Below are 14,162 nucleotides of genomic sequence, written 5' to 3'. Positions count from 1 at the left end.
TAGTTGGAAAGTTTGAGTCTTAAAATGGAAAACAGCTAACTTCCCCTTACTAAACAAGTGGAAAACTGAAAAGCATACTTTCTCCTCACCCAATGATTATGTATTATCTATCTATCTATCTATCTATCTATCTATCTATCTATCTATCTATCTATCTATCTATCTATCTATCTATCTATCTATCTATCTATCTATCTATCTATCTATCTATCTATCTATCTATCTATCTATCTATCTATCTATCTATCTATCTATCTATCTATCTATCTATCTATCTATCTATCTATCTATCTATCTATCTATCTATCTATCTATCTATCTATCTATCTATCTATCTATCTATCTATCTATCTATCTATCTATCTACACAGAGAGAGAGAGATGCTGATAAACCCTAACTGATAAACATCACATATTATAATATATCTTATCATATACATTATATTTATTGAGCATTAAAGTATACAGTATGAAAGTATGAACATTTTCTTAACTCTTCTATTGCTGCTTAACTGCTTTCCTTTGAGTCTTGTTTTTATATGTTTTAATAAAATGATTGAACTAATATCGTCTCACTGCAGAGACTTTGTAAGTTTAGGATTTCACTATATTGAAAATTATTGATAGGTGATACATTATCTACAATGGAATACGTATAACCACATGATACTCTACTCCTGTATTGTCATTATTCTACAGCATCAGGTATTATGGTGGGGCACATTCAAGTTGACTGAGCTGTATGTTTAAAAAAATATCATGTCAACTGTGTATTATTATGGAAACAGGACCAAGGCACTTGCAGTATTTATAAATCATGTAATTCAACAATAGTCACATTACAACATCAACACTGCTTTTCTAGTGACATGGTCTAATAATCCTTTAATATCGTATAGTTACTTTGTAATACATTTTGAAGAGGCACTTCCAGTAAGTCTGGCAATAGAGGAGCTACAGTATTGTGTCTAAATTACAAAAAACAGTAAAAATAAACATTTTTCTAAAATGTTTTTCGATATAGAATACCTTTTCAATATGTACAGTATATATATAGTTTTTGTTTCGATACAAAGTCAAACAAGATCAAGGAATAAAATTCTATATTCCACTGAAACAAATACGAGTACATCAGACAGCTTCCCCATCCTGTAAGTATTGCTACGTGTGTGTATTGTGAGTGCAAGTGCCTGCTATAGGAGATCAGAGAAACACAAACATAACCAGCCGCATTGAAATGTTTGTTTTGGTTTCAACAAACAATGTAGCATTCATACAAGTCATATGAACATGGTATGGCACAACAAACAACAATATCTATAAACACCAAACAACCGGATTCTGCTCTGAGAATTACTGTTTTATCACAGTAACGGTTGTGCACTTCATTGCGTCTGGATTACACTGACAGAACAGAAGCCAACTGAAATGCACTCCTTTTTACGGTTCCCTGTATGCAAATCACAAAGAAAAAATACGGCTCTACAGGTCTTTAGGGTTTCTGATCAAGTATGCGGCAATCTCCTTCTTCTAATTAATTCCAAAGAAAATCAATAACTTTCGTAAGTGGAAGTAGTTTGTAGTTTAGTAGTGTGAACATTTCAACAGCAGATTAAAGAAGACAGGTACATGTAACAATCGAAAAGCAATTGAGTTTTGGTTTTCCTATTCATTGGAGCCAGGAGCTATTTCATGTTAAGCACCAAAGAAGAATATTGGCAATTTTTACACATTTAACACATTCCCACAAGAATTTACAAGCAAATTGTCATTTAGGAAACTAAATCGGAAAGCCATTCCTGTGTGCGCGACGTAGTACACAGCTATGTGCAGCATAATATTCTAAATCATATTTTCAGACGTCGCATGACTTTAAGAGTGCACGTCTTTTATCAATTAAGATCAACATGGACAAAACATTTAGAATTCAGACAGTATTTGGTTTTGTCTTTGTTAGGTGATGTTAGATCAAGGCATGCTGTCTGTTATCTTTAGGCTGTTAAGTAAAAAAATAAATAGAATAAACATTTACTTGTTAATTTTCTTTTTATTTTAGTCATAATACATTTATCTCATGTAATTTAATTTTTGAGACACTATACCTTTTCTCCGAAAATATTATGATATATTTTTGGAATGTTCTGCCTTTTTCATCTAATTTATCATTTATCATCTAATCCTTGCATTACTACACGTTTTCAACTATGATAACTTTATTATTCATTTTACATGACTTTTTCTCTCGTAACATTCTGAATCCATTTTGATATCACTGCAACGTTATGCTGATAACATTACAATTTCATTCACGTAATATTAGCTACATTTCTTTTGGGTGACGCTTATTTTGTATTGCTACTCTCATAACATGGCAACTTTTTCTCACATTACAGCAGTATTCTCTCAGTACGCCTCTTCTTAAATAGCTTTTATCATACTATTGCAACTTCATGCTCATAACATTCCAGCTTTTTCTTCTAACACTGCAACTTTATATATGTTACATTATAGATTTAACATCATAGTTGAACTATTTGTTTCCTTTTATCCTTGCACTGATATTCCCTTGTCCTACATAATTCAGCTTTTCATGTAACTTAACTTAAAATAGCCAGCCACTGCCTCCTGCCTGGGGCACCAAGTTATTTCTACTCTTTTCTAAACAAGAAGTCATTTGAACACATGGAAAAACATAAGGATGGTTGCCTTATACTCTAATGGGAATTTTAAAAATAATGTGGCAAATAGAAGGTTCTTGTAAGACTGTAGATGTTAGCATTCACACTATAATCTTCTTCGGCCTGAATGAGGCAACGTGGATGAGCTGGCTCATTCTGCCTCCAAAGTATCACAGCAACGTAGTGAGAAACATGCGAGAACATTTTGAACCAGTTCGTCAACAACAGCAAAGTATGTCACAGCTTTTTTTAAGTGTTCTGGGTAGTGCACAGTTTGTGAGGCAGATCAGACCAACTTGAGCCCACAAGAAACGGGGGCTTTGGGGGAATACAAGTGGCACACTTGATGAAACAGTGCCGTGACGATAATATGCACATTAGATTGCGAAGTGAGGCATTAATATATTGCACAGTGAAAAGGGTATATACAGTGCACAGAGCTTGGAGCTCATATTTTTGTATTCAATCTACATGGGAGGCAGCACGCTTGCGCAGCAGTCTGATTAGTCAGTGAGTTTTAAAAATTACAGCAAGAAAAAATTACATTTCTATTCTAAACATGATAACTCATGTTATTGGAAGGTCTGGTATACTGTCGATGGCTGTTGCTGCATATGCTTCTGATACAATGGCACCCAGTTATGTTGGCACGGAATCTGGACACCTGGAATATACGTAGGTATCACGCGGCATTTGTCTTTTGCCAAGTTGCGTTCCTTTTTTATGTTGTTTGTTTCCGGGTTCTTGTAAATAAATAAAACACCTCTGTTCCCTTTGAACATGGACAGTCAGCTTTCTTTGGACAGAGATTTGGTTTAAAAAAACATCAACAACAAAAAAAACCAATTGTCAAGCCTTGGGGATAGGCAGTCAGGGGCAATGTGTTACACAGCTTAGCTCTCCTTTGCACAATTGGCATGTTAAGAACTGTGCAATGGATCCAGCTCATGAATTAGAAAGTATTACTGATGGAGAAACACTAATTGACTTAAGTAATTGGGTCACGGTAGGGCAGTTCAGTTTCCAGAAACTTACCCGTTGAATGGATTTTTATTTTTAGTCTTAAAATCTCATTTGCTAACTATTTTCCCAAGTGTGAGATTTTAAAAGCAGTGTTTAAGTAACTTTCCACCTGGATAAAATATCCTGCAAAAAACGTGCTTGATTACGGTAAGAGCAGTGTGCTGCTGATTTAATGGTTACATTATAAACTCAGCTCTCTGGCTTTTCTGATAGCTGTCATCAAATAGTTCCAAACATATCTTGGTGATAAAAGGAATACAAATGCAAGGCAATCATTGTTCATGGGAAGACTGAGAGCACCTTTTGTTACTTAGGGCTTTTTGTAAGCTTAGTACTGTGATTACTGCAGAGTTGAAGTCTTGTACTTATTGACCTTTAAGAGGTTGCAATTAAGCTGTTTGAATTGTAGCGTTGAGTAGTTCCTCCCTTGTTTCCAACAGCGTTTCACATTGATGAAGCAATTACACTGAAGCTGACAAATACAACTTTTCATTTTCATGAACGACTACAAAGGGATCATTCAATCAAGTTGACTCATATTTGACAGTATGGCTTGGTGACCCTGAGTGCTGTAGAACCTGCCCATATTGCTGAACGGAAAGTCTTTAATAAATTGATAACCACTTTGTAGAGAGGGAAATATCTCAGCAAAGGAAAAATGGATAAATAATGGATAACCAGTCTGCTTCAAAGCATCAGAACGTACTCAAACTGCATCTGTGTTATTTAACTGCTTCAAGTGGGTCTACCAAAATCATCACGCTAAATCTTAAAACTTCACATCCTGAGCTAACAGCCAATTTCCCAAATTGACTGCCTTCCAAAATCATGAATGTTTAGGCTTGTGTGAAATGTGAATGCTCTCTAAGTGCTGGTCTTGTTGTGATTGACAGGTAATCACTGCATGGTAGTGTACCCTGCCTCTCTCTACATCTCCTGGGATAGTCTCCACCTCCTCAGGATTGTGAACAAGATAAGCAGTACAGATGATGGTTGCATAAACCTTCAGCTCCAATAAAACATCATGCATGGTAGCTGCGACATTTGTATTTGCCACAAAGCACCCTGACATACAGTGCCAGGCAGAAGTTTTCGGCCGCCGCTAGCTTTTTGCTACTTTATAGTTAGAAAGTAAATTATAAGACAGCAGGGAAAAAAACATTTTATACGGTGGAACGTCATCATTCGCCCCTGAGCTAAAAATATCCATTTGTTGCCTTCATTTCAGTGACCAGTGTTTGTTTTTTGTTGGTGGGAGGGTACCAGCAATTTTGTCCTTGTTTAATATATTGCACCATTCATAAATGTTTTAATTAGCATTCTAAGGTATAAACAGAAAAGCCTCGCGACATAAAATTTGTTTAGGAACCAGAAGGAAGAACTATAATTACTATTAAGTATATGATCATTTATCTTGTTTCCGTTATGGGTTTTGTTCTAAAGTGAATAACATGTATGGACATGGTAATAAATTAAATCAATAATAATAAAAATAAATCATTTAAAGCAGGCAAGAAGTGTTGGAAAGTAATAAGGTCATCTTTGTTTTGTTTCTCTTCCTTCCTGAGATGTGTGACCTTTCAATGTGTTGTGGGAGGAAACATGCATCTCAACACAAAGTAAAACATTGTATCGTTTTTCTTTGATGGGAGGTAAAGCTTTTAGAGGGGTCTTTGATGAACATCCTATTTTGTCCACTGTGTAAAAAAACATGTTTGTCCTGTCGAACTGTATGTGCATATAAAAATTCAGTCTATGTACGCCCATGTGATGTTCAACCCCTTGTTTTTCTGTAATACATTTTTCCACATTGCCAAGCTTCAGTGGAAACACCTTTTTCCCTGGCTTTTATCCCATTGTCTACAAGGGGAAGTCTACTCAGACTCAGATGCAGCGGCATGCAAAGGGGAGGTTGAGTGGTGGTAGTGATGGTGGAGGGTCATCTGGGATTGGGCATCCACCTAAGGGAGGGGCATCCACTCACCCACCCTAGTGACGAAATTGTGAACGGCAGCGGAATTACTAATTTACTCAAATTAATTTTCATGCACTCGTCACGACGATCCACTGTGCTTGGCACGCCACTGCTCGATGTTATTGATGGAGGAATTTAGTGAAAATATGTTGTTGTGCATATATAGAAAAAAAGGCAGGCTAGATAAGGACTGGATAACATGGATCAAATAAATAAAGTGTTTCTTTTTCCTCTCCTTGTCCACCGAGGTCACTTCTCAGCTCCTCCAAAATAATCTGGACAGAAACCCTGTTTTTTTTTTTGTTAGGCACAAAACATCTGCTACAGTGTTGTGTCAAAGTGATGTGCTGGCTACCATATTAAGAGTTAGAAGAATAAACAGACAACGTTAAATAAATTCCTGGTTTAGAAGGAGGCCATTGTTCATATTGTCACTCGGATTCTTCCTCCTTCCCGCCTGACGTCTCTGAAAGTGAGAGGCCGTCCTCATCTTCTGCAGTTGGCACCTCTTCGCTTTTATCAAAGCATTCAGTCAAATCTTCCTCCTCTTTGCTTGCTTGTTCCTCCTCTTCCTCATTAATGGCTGTGATTGGGTCAGTGGAGGTGCTAAGACCATTTGAGTCCTCTTTCAAAGTGTCCTCCTGAACTTCTGCAGCAATGACTCTCTTCCACATTTCGTGGTTCTCCAGAAGGTGCTGTGTAATCTGGCAGAACACTTTCCTCCTGCTTTCCTTCTTTGTCTTATGCCTCTCTGTAAGACATGACACAAGGTTCAGAAAATGCAATTCCAATGACTTCTCCTTTATATATCGATCAACACACGTTTATGACCGTAACTAGAAAAATACATTTGATATAGTGGGACCAAATACCCTCGATGTAGTACAGTAAGGATTGATTTTAGGAGTAAAGCTTAATATGATAAACAGTCGAGCTACAGTTGATCAAAAAATGATGTAGTTGATATTTTACTGATGATGTATTGATAATTTTTTCAACACAGTACACCAGTGCCCACCCTTTTCTTTGTGACAGAAACTAGTTTAGACGGTTTTGTGTAATGATATCTTTCAAACAAACATTGAAACAAATTCTGATTCTAAAAGATAATTTGAGTTGTCGTTCTTCTCAACAATTGCACGTTCCTCTGTACAACTATCTACTGTAGCAACCAGAGGAGGAGACGACTAGAGAGAAGACTCTAAATGGTCCATAGGAGTGTAAATCCTTGTTTGTCCATATGATTGGCTGACGACCAGATACAGTCTCCTGCTCACCCGTGACCCTAATAATGATAAGCAAAATAGCAAATGGATGTTCAGGAGCTTCAAATGAAAACACTAGCGCAATTGTGACCTGGTTAATTTAATTTTCTACACAATTAGATAGACGAGTAAATTGATTGCAATAATATAATCCGGCAGTCAGTAGTTGAATGCCAAGGCTGTAATTGAAAACTTGCAACAGAATAACTGGAACGCACAACAAGTACAACGAGAGAGGTACGTGAATAAAACGAGAGGTGTCATACGGGGAGAGTCAGAACCAGGGGGGATGTATGCTCCTCACCCAAATCTCCCTGTTCATCTCTCTATATCGTGACCCTCGTTTGCCTCTTCTTGCTCCACCTGCCCAATCCGCAGGTCAACCCCTCACCGGGCATTAGAGCGGCCGAATCGTATCGAGGAACAAAGGGGTCCCACTATATGAGTGATGAATGATTCTTGTAGTTTAGCAAGCTGTGGTGCTGAGCGGGTCCATGAACGGGCTAATGGGAAGGCCCAGGCTTGCTTCTTCATCCCCCTAGAAAGGTGTGCAAAACTTGGTATTACTCTAGGTTCAATCAAAACCGCATTCCAACAGTGGCTTTTCAAAAGGCGTTCACGTCAGCTGAGACTGCTTGTTTGCATCTTTACATGCAAAAGATAAGTGTACAGAAATGTGTACCTTGTCTAACCATAAACAACACTTAATTGTTTCCTAGGGTTTCAATTGTGCACCTTGAATGACTTTGATTAATACATTCACAACCATAACTGCCCACCCCACCCAAACATCAGAATGTTTTACAATTTTAAACTGCAGTGGTGTAAATCCACCTAATTGTGCCTTTACACATTGTTTAGTTTCATGTTAAGTTGTGGAATAATGCATATCTAATATATCTTGATAATTTAACATGTTTGAATTTTCACTGCTCTGCTGATTTGCACTAACAGGAACATTAGGTAGTCTTGTGCAGCACCACATGACTGTCTGAGTCTTTTAAAGTAGGTCATGTATCCGTTAGAGGAAGCTATAACTGATTGGCGAGCTCAACAACGAGTTAAAATGGAAAGTATTGAGTCCGCATCACCAAATAACCCTCCATACTAATTGCGATATATTCAATCACATAATTTATTTAGTTGTACAGGATTTATCAAGACAAACTTAAAAAAAAGACATCTGGTTCCTCCATTGTCCTTGCATGTTTATTGTGTTTTTTCCTGTTTTTGTAGTTGGAACAAAGACATAACTGAACAATGGATGGCCATCATCGCATAGCTATGATGATTGCATGTAACAGATTTCCCATATGAACATGGTTTTTTCCAATTTACAATATTCTTCAAGTCATTGACATTAGTTTGTGTTTCTATGTTTCACTTTGAGTCAATTTGTGGTACTCCGTGTTAAGTTTTTTTTTTTTTACGTCAGTCAGTACAAATGCAATTATTGTGGAAAACATAAAGGAAAGAGCTACTGATCGCTATGGCAACTGAAAACCTGGAGCCAGCAATGCACGCACACATGGTTCATGTAAGAGCTGCATCTGTGTAATATATGGACAAATGTTGAAAAATTACAAAATTACAAAATTATATTTTAATACCTCATGAATAGAGTTGCATGCTGTCAAAATGTATAAATATGAATCATGTATTACAGAGCAATCGCAATACAATTGCAGAGCATTATTTCAAATATGTATTTGCCCATTGGTTGTATAAGAAGAAGAAAGAAGAAAGAAAGAAAGAAAGAAAGAAAAGAAAGATAAGAAGAAGAAGAAAGAAGAGAAAGAGAAAGAAGAAGAAAGAAGAAGAGAAGAGAAGAAGAAAGAAAGGTATAGAAAGAAGAAGAAAGGGAAAGAAAGAACTATAATCATAAGCCACTTCTGTGGGGTAAGACCCCCCCTTGAGGAAGACGGTCCTCGTCCATACTCCGCCCGAGCTTTCTACTAGATGGAGCCAATTTTAAATTGAGCTGTTTCCTCAGACCAGGGAAAGGAAACCCTGGTCCCACCCAGGGCAGTGGTTCTTAACCTTGATAGGGGTACCGAACCGCACAGTTTCATTATGCGCATTCACCGAACCCCTCGTTAGTGATAAAATATAATATTTTAAATCAAGACATAGATGTTTTCTACTGGTGCACAAATGAGCCTTGCAAGAACATCACTTGTTCAAAGAACCAACCAACACAAGGCATGAAGTCACACAAAGGCATACGAATCAAAAAATAGATTGAGTAAAAAGGCAGGTGAATTTTCTCTTCTGTTCAAGTGAGCCTCTTAAGCACTTTCACACACTCACATGGAGCAATTTAAGATGCATGTGCACTCACCGTGCACTGCTAGCTGACTTGGGGTTTAATCTACTCGATCTAATACAAAAAACCTGTTCCAAAAATTCTGCCTTTAGTATTTTTGCCCCAATTTTTGTTAACATAAAAAGCTCATTTAAAAATATTTCAGAAATATGTTTGTAAAGAAAATGCCTGTCAATAAAAACTACAGGTTATATCTATATGATAAGCCTTTTTGTTTGTTTTTGCAAATTATAGTGTACGAAATATAATGTATGACATTTTTGTGTCCTTAAGAAGTGTCCAGTGAATGAATTTCCACATACAAGTTCAAAGGGACACAATATTGACCCTGGCTGACAACCCCCACTTTTAATCTGAAGGTTTTCTGTCTCGGATTCTATAGCTAAACAATGTGAAGGAAGTTGCAGAGGTTTAGAATCATACATGTTCTGTAGAACTCATTGACGATCCCCTCAGTCCATTGCAAGGTGCAGCTCCTTACACTTTCAGCGGTCCATTGACATCAGCGAGCTTGATGCACATCTGGCAAACCAGCAAATCGTCGTTTTCGTTTTTGTCCAGTCAATACCAGACATCCCTTCGTCACCCACCTGGGTACAATGTACAGGAAAACAGACAGCAATGTATGGTATTAGGAAGAATGAAGAATGCCCAGCAATTTATTAGGGACTTGTCTGGACAGACACCAACATACACAGACAATTAAAAAATAATATTGTGAACATTCAATCAAAATAAAAAGGGCCCCTCCCCAAACTGTTCCCACAAAGATATAGAAGTTTGCGAATTGTCCTTGTTTTACCTTAGCATTTAAACTCATGCAAGGAAGTCAAAGTGCTTTTAAGTCGGTAGCCAGGATTGGCTTCAATGACAAGGAATCGGAAGCGTTTTATGAATCTCAACATGTTCAAGGTTACCAGGAAGATGTACTCCTGGTCGAGACATGAAGAGATCCATGCAGAAGCAGCGTGGTGGTTTTCCAAGACAGAACGGGTCATTATATAGGGAGAGCCTACAGTGGGGAAAACATAACAATTTTTTACTTTTCTTCATCCAAAGCCAATAATGATACTTCAGCACATTTACCTGTGGTGCATCTGGTTGCTACTAGGAGCATTGGTTCTTTCCGGGGGATGGTCGTAATCGTGCATGGCGGCAGCTACATACAAGGCCATCAGTTCCATGACCCGGAATTAGGCCATGACAAGGAGCCCGTAGCTTTTCTTCCTCCAGCAAGGACTGCATCTTGGATGACAGAAAGCCGTAGTACCAGGGGTTATGCCATTTGCCGGGTCTACAGGTAGAAAGAAAAAAAAGGAAAATGCAGCTCTTAAGCAGCGCATGGAAAGTGGATGGCAAATTAGTAACTACCAAAAATGCTTTTCACCATTGTGTATGCGTTCTCATGTCAGGAGCGTGGGGAGGGTGGGCACAGGTTTGCGTGGTGAGGTACCAACTGCTATGCAGGACATCAGTGGCATGGATCCTGTTCTAGATCTATCATGAGCAGCATGAGGGCAGTCAATGCATTATGTACAAGCTGGAGCTACAAATTACACAGCCTCCCACCTGGCCCCATCTGAGTATTCACATTTTCTACTACTGAGTGCTTACAGCTCAATTTTATTAAAAATAAATAAATAAACACTTTAGTTCTAATATGACTGTGATGAGCGTCATAATTGTCATACCTGCTTCAACCACTTTCTCATTATTTTTGCAAGATCCCAACTGCCCCTTTAAGTGTTTTTGTTTCACGGAGGAAAGCAATAAAACAAGCTTGGCAATAATAAAATAGGAATGTCTACTCACACGGGATATCTCTATATCCATTCTCCAAAGCGTGAAAGAGTTCATGAACTCTGCCACAGGAATCTGAAGGTCTCAAACAGGCCCGTGTCTTCAAAGAGCCTGTAAGACACCTGGGACACATGCCACACAGGTCAAAAACACACACACACAAACAAATTACCTTCACTAAAGTAAGCAATCGTTACAGAGGATTTGTTGTTGAGTTTCATCTAAAAAAAACTTCCTGAAGCTCTTTGCAAAAGGTAATCATGGTCGTTTTGATTGACGCTGACAGAGAGTTTTGTATTTACCGATATGTTTATACTGTGGCGGTAGTTTTGCGGAATCACTTTGTGGAACTATAAGCATGTGTCTTGTTAGTTACCATTATGTTCAGCCAAGTTTTCAGTGTATTTACTAAAAATTAAATGGTCACATTTAAAACGCATATTGGTTGTATTTGTAAGCTCTTTCTTTTCAGCCAATATACACATTACATATTCTGTCCATGTGTTGATATGTTCTTATAGAGATGAATTGTAACAGAGACTACAGAAAGATTTAATTATTCTTACTGGCTGAGAATGCAACCTGTTTTTCCGGTGAGTCCTCTCCCACAGATTGAAAATTGGAAAATTCCATTTGTTGAGTTGACTCATGAAGGGTTCCAAACCGGGGCAATCACCAGTGGCTCCGGGGCCAGGATCAGCTTTTCTGTGTGTGAAGGCAAAATCATTAAAAAACAAAAAAAACCAGTAGTGGCCAATTACAAGCTATTATATTTTCATTATTTGCATTTGAAATGAATTTACAACTCAAATATACTTGACCATTGGTCCTACATGATAATTTTCTATGTGTTCTGTTCTACCTTGCTTAGATGGTCAGCAGGATAAAATGTGATTATCTACGACTATGACGTCACGCTTTCCGGAACCAGCGTGAATATAACCAATAAATTTGCAAAGTAAATTCACTGTCCTACATGTGTAAACTATCAACAGCAACAGGACGAGAGAGCATGCTTGGTGGGAGCGAAGCATCTTGAAGACTCCAGGGACTAACTTTTGAGGAAAATATTTGCCTTAGCTTGACCACTTCCGCTGTCTAAATCAATGAGCCTTGTAGCTATTGCAGCAAACAGAGTGCCCAGTGTTTGTATGCCGAAGCTGAACCAGCCATAGAATATCAAATACTTCCTGAGGCAAAATGTCTCAAGGTTATGTGCAAAATAAAGTTCTGGCTGTATTGATTGCTACGGTAATGCCTCATGGCGTGATTTTAAATTTAAAAACAAAACACAACAAAAGAATGGAAAATTGTATAAATAATCATATTAAACCATGAAACTCGATTCTCGTTGGGTTAGAGTACACCCTGAACTGGTCGTAAGCCAATCGTAATGCCACATACAAACAACCATATTGGCACTTATGGGCAATTTAGTCTTAATTAACCTAACATGTATGTTTGTCTTATGAGAGAGGAGCCAAGGAGAGGAAGCCAAATTAGCGAAGACATCCAATGCACCACAGGCAAAACATGCAATCCACACACGGAAAGGCTGCGTGAGCCGAGATTTGACCCTGAACCACAGACTTGTGAGACAGACATGTTGAGAAATGAAACATGTTTTTGTCTCACTACCATGTAAAACCTGTTTGCCAACCTCAGGGGACGGCAGGAGGGGATGCAGAACGATGCTCTCCGACGGATATTCCCGGCAGCCTTCTCTTAGCTCCGACGTCTTCTTGCCTGCTTCGGCGTCTTCCTCATTCTGTGCAAAGTCGCTGCTGTCACTGTGGTTGGTCTCGTAAGTGCTGTCATAGGTGCTGTCGTAGTCCGATGAGGCAACCGCACGCTCATCTGACAGGAACACGGAATATGCAGTCAGCACTGGTGTGATAAAACGATTTAGTAAGAATGACATTAATAGTCTCCTTGCAAACTTTTTAATAGCAGAAATACAATTGGAAAAATAATCTACATGAGGATTCCTCATTATGTTAGAGGGGTTTGTGTTTCCCACTGATCCTACATGCAGGAGCTAGATTTAAGGAGATTCATTTGTATGTATTAAAAAAAGCAATGATCATCGTCTTGTGCAGAATAGCCAAACGTATCTGAAATGTATGCAAGCATAAATCTGTTTACCTGGACGGGGTAGTCGGTCTACCTTGACAATAGATTCTACCCCGTGGTTCAGTCGATTGTTGAACGGCCTGCCGCAGCTGATGATGAGAGCAGAGGATGCACATTATTTGATCGTGATCATTCAGTGATTACTGACTCATTTCCTGTCCTCTTTGAGTGACTCATTTCCTCACAGACTGTTCTAGTATTCTCATTTAGATATACCGCATTGTATATGTTCATCTTTTGATGCACCATTTATGTCAACATTGAAATAATGTAAAAATAAAAATACGGGTCAATGTCATGGACATAATCTCATGTAATGTAAACTTGCAATAAAATAATCACATGCTATTTTCTTATTTTATTTTTGTTTAAAACATTGACCATTGGTATTAGGTGACACAAAAAATAAAAAGTATAAAATAAAGAAACTGAACTATACTATAAAGGAATTGGACTCACTGTCCCAATAATCTTGGAAGACAATTAATGTGGCAAATGCTGCTAATATTGTTGTGTGAAGCTGTATTTACCTGCTACAGAGTGGCGGAGGTCGCCAATGAGGGGTGGTGGAGCTTGGGGCGCTCTGGCTGTGAGTTAAGGCTCGGTGGTGACTCTTGGAAGCCACACAGCCACGGCTCTGCTCTGTCAGCGGCCCAGTAATCTCGGGAAGCTGAACTAAACATGTCTTGATAGTTGGGCTGGAGACGGGACTTCCCTGAACAGGGGGTGATGGACATGGAGAGCCCAGAGGTGATACGTTGGAGCGGGTGAAACCTGTAGGAGAGATTAACCAACTTTATGTGACACTACAAAGACAAGTGGGCACTTGCTTCTGACACAGAAGCCTTGTAAGGAATGTTTTATAGAATTTTCTCCATTCATCCAAAAGAGCAGATGTGCTCAAATGTCACTGTTATTAGAAGAGAGGTTCTGGCTTGAACAGAGGTCGCCCGGTTTTAGTT

At 38.4% G+C, this 14,162-nt stretch overlaps 1 pseudogene; it reads right to left on the bottom strand.

The window, feature by feature from the left end:
- Positions 1-526: 526 nt before the first annotated feature.
- Positions 527-14,162, bottom strand: part of LOC133155357 (cGMP-inhibited 3',5'-cyclic phosphodiesterase 3A-like) — a 30,998-nt pseudogene continuing 17,362 nt past the window's right edge.

Source organism: Syngnathus typhle, linkage group LG6 (assembly GCF_033458585.1).
Source record: "Syngnathus typhle isolate RoL2023-S1 ecotype Sweden linkage group LG6, RoL_Styp_1.0, whole genome shotgun sequence".
Lineage (NCBI taxonomy): Eukaryota > Metazoa > Chordata > Actinopteri > Syngnathiformes > Syngnathidae > Syngnathus > Syngnathus typhle.
This window is presented reverse-complemented; position numbering and strand designations above follow the sequence as displayed.